The sequence below is a fragment of the Equus caballus genome, chromosome 9, assembly GCF_041296265.1.
Source record: "Equus caballus isolate H_3958 breed thoroughbred chromosome 9, TB-T2T, whole genome shotgun sequence".
NCBI classification, from domain to species: domain Eukaryota; kingdom Metazoa; phylum Chordata; class Mammalia; order Perissodactyla; family Equidae; genus Equus; species Equus caballus.
The window spans coordinates 98,942,154-98,950,701 of NC_091692.1; the positions used below are offsets into that span (position 1 = coordinate 98,942,154).

General features: G+C 36.3%; 1 pseudogene; it reads left to right on the forward strand.

Annotated features, from left to right (window-relative positions):
• Nucleotides 7,254-8,188, forward strand: OR2L5MP (olfactory receptor family 2 subfamily L member 5M, pseudogene; annotated as a pseudogene).

An 8,548-nucleotide genomic window follows, 5' to 3' on the forward strand; every position in this document is an offset into this window, starting at 1 on the left:
AATGGTATCAGTGCAGGTGGGGTCTGGTCATTGGGTGATCCCATGACTTTTAGACAAGAATCAAATCGGATTAAGCAAAGGTTAGAAAGGTTAGACGCCACCACCCTAAACCAGTTACATGAGATTGCCAGACAGCAACCAACTTAAGTTCTTGCCTTCCCCATTAAGAACTTCTAGGAACAAGGTCATCTCTCTTCTTCTTCCTGGTACAGAGAGGGAGGCACCTTTTACAGATAGAGATTTACCTTACAAATGTAAATGTGTCCCAACAAGGGCAAGTTCCATTCCCCAGAGCCTCCTTCCCTGTCCCAGTTTATCAAAAGCAATCAGCCCAAAACAATCCCGATGCCAAAGAGACATATCCTGGGGTGGCCAATTTCAGGTCCCTACAAGGTCATCCCCCCTTCCTTAACAAACGCAAATGTCTCAAAAGGGCAAGCAAAATTCCAGTCCTTGGAGCCTGCTTCTCATCTGCAGTTTTAAAAGTAACCAGCCTAAAAATCCTCATCATAAACCGTTTTAAAATTAAGCAGCCTAAAAATCCTCATCAAGATCACTTAAGATTTACTCTCCTAGTAAATTTCAATTATAAAATACAGTATTGTTCATTTTATTCACACTACTGTACATTAGGTCTCCAGAATTTATTCATCTTGCTTAATGGAAACTTTGATCCAAATCTTTCCATATCTTCCTCCCTTCAGCCACTGAGAACCACCATTTTACTCTCTGCGTCTGTGAGTTTGACTATTTCAGGTTACACATACAAGTGTGATCAGCAGTGTTTATCTTTCTGGGTCTGGCTGTTTAAATTTAGCAGAAAGTCTTCCAGGTTCATCCGTATTGTTGCAAATGGCATAATTTCCTTTTGTAAGTCTGTATAATATTCCAGTGGAATATGTATGTTCCAGATTTTCTTTATGCATTCATTCATTGATGGACACTTAGGTGGTTTCTCCATTTTAGCTATTGTAAATAATGCTGCAATGATCATAGGAGTGCAGATATCTCTTCAAGATACTGATTTCATTTTCTTTGGCTATATTCCAAAAGTAGGGTTGCTGGTTCATATGGTAGTTCTATTTTTAATTTTTAGAGAAACTTACATACTCTTCTCTATAATGACTGTATCAATTTACATTCTCACCAACAGTACACAAAAGAGTTCCCTTTTTTCTACATCCTTGCCAACACTTGTCTTTTTGCTAATAGTCATTCTAAGGTGTATGAAATAATGTTTCATTGTGGTTTTGATTTGCTCATTTATAAGCTGCAGTCTCAAAAAGTTAAATCACTAATCCAAGCGTAGATTTCTAGTAAGTGACAGAACTAGAATTAGATCTTGTGTTGACTCCAAACTGTCTGCAGCATGCTTGTGCAATAAGGCAGAATTACACCTGTCTTCAATCGGAATCCAAACTCAAAGTGGATACACTAGTAATCACTTTCTATTTGTCTCTCAAAATATCAGTCGACTTATTTTCCTGTTTATCTGTTAATGCTGATTCCCCCTTGTGTAATGTGATGAAGGTATATAATTTAGAGGTAAGCAAATATATGCATGTACAAATGCTGTGTATTCTTGGTCTCTTTATACACTAAACTAGTCGTGATTCTCAAGATCTACACCCTTGTAAACAAGGAAAAATATACATTGCTTAAACATTTAATAAGATTACTAATTCCTAAGTCACTAAAGTAAGATAAAGTGTGTATTTTTTGTCTCTTTTAAGTAGAATCTATTGTGGAAACACTTGATGGGCTGTGGACTCTCATGTAGGATTCAATAAAATGATATTGTGGTGAAATACGCTTGTCTAGACCCTAGAGGACACTCTTCTGGGTCATCTGATTCAGAATCTCTGAAAGCCACTTGGCAAGGCTGTAAATTCTGGATAACTGATGGCAACACAGAACAAATGTTGTCTATGGACATGCAGATACAAATATGACCAAAAATTTTAAAGAACTAAGATAGAATTTATGGGTCCAATAGGTTCAAAGTCCTGCTGGGAAACTGATATGATACCTATTTTAAAGGATTCCTGACTTACAGGTGAGTAAGGAAGTTCCCTTAGGCGAACTTCAGCACTTTAGACTTTTTCAGGGATCTTGAGAAGAGAGAAAATCTATGTGAAACCTGGTGGAAAGATTTTTTACAGTTAGATGCTTTTAAAAGTCCAGTCTGAGATTTCTTATAAAACTTCCAGCAAGGCCAACTTAAGGCTTCTTGGGTAAATCCACATTTTTGCTGCATCTATGCAAATAATCAGAACAAATGTGACCAGACTTATTTAGTGATCAGAAAGATCTTTCTTTGACATTAATTTTGACCAAAAGCAAGACAGTGTAGAAAAATATCTCTGCTTCAGAGAAGAACTCTGCATTGTCTAGCTTCTAGAGGTCATATCATCAGATCTGCCACTTGATCAGTGTATAGTCTTAAACAATTCAATTCAAATCTATAGGAACCAGTTTTTCATCTTAATAATAATAATGAGGCTATATTTGAAAAAATCTCTTTCTTCTGTAAATATATGATCACTAAAGTGAGGCATTTTTTTTTGGTTTTATTTCAGCTGAGTAAAAGCATAGGAAAAAAATATCTATGCAATGAAAATAAAGCATGTTGACTTTATGTGATGGAAATTTGCAATTTACTTTGAAACTTGGGCTGCAGTTGGATGATTTTCCTCACCATGATGTAGGAGTAAACTGAATATATCCTAAATATATACATTTTCAACCTTACTTATGGAGGAGATAGTGTAAGTGTTTCTCTGTAATCAAGATCTTCCAGGTTGGGACACTACAGTATTTGGGAAAAGACGTGAATTCGAGTTCATTTAGAGGTTCCGAGAATGATGTTCACAGTCTCTACACCATTCACTACAGTTTGATTGATGCAGGTAACACAGAATATGAGAGAATATAGTAAGAGAATATGGTAACCACTGCAGAAAAGAAAGAAAAAAACATAAGAATTTCTTGAAATGAGCAGAATTTAAACACTACATCAATTTATTTGTGCATAAAGGAACTTCTCATATACCTTCTCAGCCCTCTTTCATGTATAGTGAATTTCCATTTTAGTAGCATTCATTTTTTCTCATTTTATTTATTTAGTTTTGAGCAATTTAAAAGATAACTGCTAATTTCAGAATTACTTTAAAATTTTTGAAGGATAACACAGGAAAATTCCTTAAATAAAATGTTAATATGTAAGCATCTATATCTATCCATCTAGCATTTAAAGTACTAACCGGGGAATCAGGGAAAGTCACTTAAAATCTCTGAATCTTTTATCATTAATTATAAACCATCAGTGGTTACATCAACCTCAAAAGCTAGTTAATTTCATTTAATCCTGACACAAATCTTGACACGTCAGGTTCTACCCAGTGGAGATGGTCAATAAATGTTTACGTCACTATCCTCTCTTCCATGTACAGAACTTGTCCAGGTTCAAAGCTTGTTTCTCAGTCTCACTAAGAAACCATCTGATTGCTCTTTTCTCCTGCATATGTTGTCATTAATGCTGATGCCAAACCACAAAGTTTTAGTGGAATTTAAAAAATCAAGACAGGTGAAAATTTTTTATAAATGGTCTGCAAATGAGTTACTTATTGTTATTTCATTGGATACAAGTGAAAATAATCTAATTTATTTTTACATTAATAAAAATGATCTCTTTACTTTTGACCTTGAAACGGATATTCAATAGCTGAGGTTGCTTCCCTTTCAGAGGTAAAGCTTCTTTAAATGACATCATATGACAGGTTATTAGCACATAATAACAGGGAAACATAGATAATTAAATGATGCTGCATTGGCAGTCACGTGACATGGCATCAAAGAACAGACATGATTTGCTGTTCATTATTTCTGTTCTGTGTTGCTATATCCTCAAGGTTAAACTGGGATAATATTAACTATCTAATGGAATCTTTGTCATAGTTGGCCCCATATAAAATACAAATGATAATGGTACTCACAATGTTCGTTTCATTGATAATTACAAATACTACATTTTCAATCTTATCAATAATTGAAACTACTAATATAAATTATATCCTATCATATCAGTCTAATATGCTGGTGTCGTGTTGAATCCAAATGTCAATTTATGGAAAGAATTTTCTCCCCTTGTTTTTCTTTTGCAAGTTGTCAGTAGCCGGACAATAACTGAAAATCAATTGCTCCACAGAGGCCCAGTGCTCCGCTGTAGGTTTCTTACAATTTGTTTGGAGATAATACATATGCAGTCATTTGATTACATACAAATTATTAACTGTGAAATACTTTTTATATCACTTTAATATGTTATCCAAATAATGCATGGACACAGCATCAACAACCTACAGGGTAAAATGATAGTCCCGTGATCTACTCCTCCTGAAACCCAAGGTAAATAATTAAAATTGTTTTATAGATTTTCCCTGTAACGCCCTGATATTTTAGACAATATGCTTATCTTCTAAGGCTTGATTTCTAAACCCCAATTACTAGATCATGATTTGTGACTCAGGTCACTGTCACTGGGAAGCAGTCCCATCCTTACCTCAACACCTTCACTGTTTTCCTCTCTTTCTACACTCTTGACATAGTTATATCCCACTTTATGGCTTGATGGCATTGTTCAATTTTCTAGAATTTATGGGTTGAATGTAAAAAATATACCATTACCGTAATCCCAATACTATTTTTTGGTTACTACTCCATATATTTCTTCTAATTGTATTACTATCATTTCCCTCAAGAAAATTTTAGGATCTTATCTTTATAGCTGATATTTAGAATTGTCAAGAAACTGTTTTTAAGAAAACATTGAGTTTTTAAAAAAAGCATTCTTTAATAAATTATTTCTCATTTATTTTTCTGTGTTCTTTGCAAGCTATTTGAATACTGTACTTCTTTTAGACGAGCTCTGAGAAAACGTCTTTGTTTGATAATACTTACTCTGTAATTACTATTTCATATGCATTTTTAGGAATGCCATAAGTGTATGTTGGGTCAACCTATAATAATTATCAAATTCTTTCTTTTCTAAATATCTGACTTTTGTTTGATTGCTGCTGTTTTCTTTCTGGTCCCTTGTCTTCAATTTATCTTTTGAAGCCTTCATTGAATCTATTATATTAATTATTACCTTTTTAATTTCCAAAAGTCCTTTATTGTTATTTGCCACCTTCTTTTATATTACACATAGTGTTTGTACTGAGGTTTTAACAACTTCTCATATTTCTCTGAATATAAATTTTTAATAATATTTTCTTGTACTTTTCCTAATCATGTTTAACTCAGTGTGTGTGTGTGTGTGTGTGTGTATGTGTGTGTGTGTGTTCCTCTTTCATTTGAGTATTCCTCAAAACTCTGATGATCTTTTGTCTTAGAGCAATATTTTGACTGAAATACTACACCCCCTGTTTGGGCATAGCATACTGAGCTTGCTCTCTGATGGTATTCCCTTTGGACAAGAATCCCTCACTCATTCCCGTTAAGGACACTCTCAGGATGCCATACACCCTTCTCCATTTAAGAGACTCAATGTTTCTCAAAATTCCTTCTTCCAAAAGGTCCTGAACTCTTTCATCTCTGATTCTCCCCTCTGCTCTCTTCCTCGCTTTCTTTAAGTTATAATATGTTTTCTTACCTTGGTAGTTGAGTTTTATAACAGAGAGGTGATGAATATATGTGCTTATACTCCCACAATTATCTAGAAATGGAAAGAGTTTTAAATAAATGAGAACAAAATTTTAAAAAGAATGAATAATAAAAGGTGCCATAAAGCAATGGGTAATGTTATGTAAGCATTGAAAAACAGCTGGACAAAATACATATCTTCTTTTGGGAGAAGTTGAGCAGAATCATGGAAACTACAAGGAAATTGCAGTACAGATTATCTAGAAGGGGATTTACTTTGACCAAAGCATTGGGAAATTAAATTAGGAGGCAGAGAAGAATGACTTTGCATAAATGGTATTTGGCAATAAGGATTCATTGTAGATTTCTGAAAAGAAGAAGGAAATAATTATACTTGACATCTAAAAAGCTTGATTTGGCAAGCTTTTTGAGAACTAAAAAAGGGAATATAAACCTGTAACATGAGCTAGTAGGCTACTGCAGTTTCAGAGGTTTTAGGGCTCAAATATAAAAGAAAAAAATCATCCCCTAAGGTTCACAAAAATGTATTTACATATAAGTCTATAATTACGCATTTACGTTAATTTTCTATGCATACATTTAAAGTATGAGCTCTGACTTTTGTAACCGAAAGTTCGGTCTCTGAATCCGATGCCAATCCAAATGAGAACAGAGTCTTGAGTGGAAGAGGAAAGTTTTTACTATGCCAGGCACAGGGAGCAAAGCAAGGGCTCATGTCTCAAAAATTGCTGGCTCCCCGATGAGGAACGGGTAGGGATTTTTATTTGGGGTTTTGGGTAGGGGAGGGGGAACATACAGCTTGTGCAGGTCAGCGCTTTCCCACCAGCCTGCGTTTGGCCTTGAGTGGCTGCTTGCAGTGAGGCAGAGGAGGGGGCGGGATGGTGAGATAGGAGGATGGCTGGTGGGCGTCCTTTGCCAGTGTCTCGTCTTCCTGTTTGAGGCGGGTTCGAGCGCCGGGAGTCAGGAGTTGAGGTCTGGGAAGGCTCCGCTCCCTGATATTCTTGAGACAGCAGCTTTCCCGGCAAACTTCAAGGACATATGATTAGCTAAACTTTAGTGTGCCTCCAATTCCAGGCCATCTGGGCTTTTAACCATTTGTAACTCCCATTTAGTTGTAAAGCTCCTGGAGTCAAAGTTTAAAGAAACAGGTATTTACATATGAGTGGAGCTAGAGAAGCAGGAAAGGGGGTGGTGGGTTTTACCTTTAACCCCATGTACGCTGGGTTCAATGTGGGAGAACTGATATCAGGGCTGATGTTAAGAGCCTGTAACACTTTGATGGTATCTGGAATTATGTAGGGAAATAAAATAATTGTATCCTAATAAATTCATTAGAGAAATATGTTATTCTTACAAATTCACAGACTTCTATTAAATATTTTGGCCATAGATGTTTGCCTCACCAAAATTTTTTCATGAGGCAAAAAGTGGGATTTTTTTCAAAATAGGCAATTTTGTTCTTCATTTAAGATCTGTAGTGTTTCTTGAATAAATCACAGTATGACTAAAATAATGGGTTAAAAACAGCTTATTGCTCAATTCTAATTTAATGTTGCATCTGTCTTTAGGAAAAACTAAATGAGTACCCCATGGAAAATTCCAATCAGACATCTACTGATTTCATCTTATTGGGGTTGTTTCCATCGTCAAGAATTGGCCTGCTCCTCTTCATTCTCACTGTTCTCATTTTCCTAATGGCTCTGTTAGGTAACCTGTCCATGATCCTCCTCACCCTCCTGGACACCCATCTCCACACACCCATGTGTATCCTACTCAGTCAGCTCTCCCTGATGGATTTGAACTACATCACCATTGTCCTCAAAATGGCTTCCAATTTTCTGTTTGGAAGCAAGTCTATCTCTTTCATTGGGTGTGGGGTTCAGAGCTTCTTCTTCTTGACTTTAGCAGGTGCGGAAGGCTTATTATTGGCCTCTATGGCGTATGATCGTTATGTAGCTATCTGCTTTCCTCTCCACTATCCCATCCATATGAGCAAAGAGTATGTGTGGCAATGATAATAGGATCTTGGATAATGGGCTCTATCAACTCTTGTGCCCACACTGCATATGCCCTCCATATCCCTTATTGCCATTCCAGGGCCATCAATAATTTTTTCTGCGATGTCCCAGCCATGTTGACTCTGGCCTGTGTAGACACCTGGGTCTATGAGTACACAGTCGTTGTGAGCACCACCCTCTTTCTTGCGGTCCCTTTTATTGGCATTGCATGTTCCTATGGCCGTGTTCTCCTTGCTGTCTACTGCATTCACTCAGCAGAAGGGAGGAAGAAGGCCTATTCCACCTGCAGCACCCACCTGACTGTGGTGACTTTCTATTATGCTCCCTTTGTTTACACTTATCTACGCCCAAGATCCCTCCGATCTGCAACAGAGGACGAGCTTCTGGCTGTCTTCTACACCATCCTGACCCCACTGCTCAACCCCATCATCTACAGCCTGAGAAACAAGGAGGTGATGGGGACCCTAAGAAGAGTGGTTCAGAGAATCAGCTCTGTGAAAAAGTAGACAAACTATGTATGTTAGTCACTGAGATTCAGTTAAACATCAATTCAGTTGTGTCCCATCAGAAAGAAAAATAGTATTCCATGCCTAGAGTGAAGGAAGTGAAATTAATGTAGACAATTTAAAAACTTGAGGTTTCACAAACTAATTGTATATTCTAAGCCAGCATTTATGCTAACATGTGTAAATGAAAATTCAAAATACTTAAACTGATTATAGCTTTCAGCATACAAGTTTTACAAGACTTTTTGGTCTCCCAATATTAGTAAATTGGGATGAGAGAACAATAGATGGTTAAGATGCTCCTAATCTAATTGGAAACAAAATATTTTATTTATTTGTATAATAATTTATACATTTTTC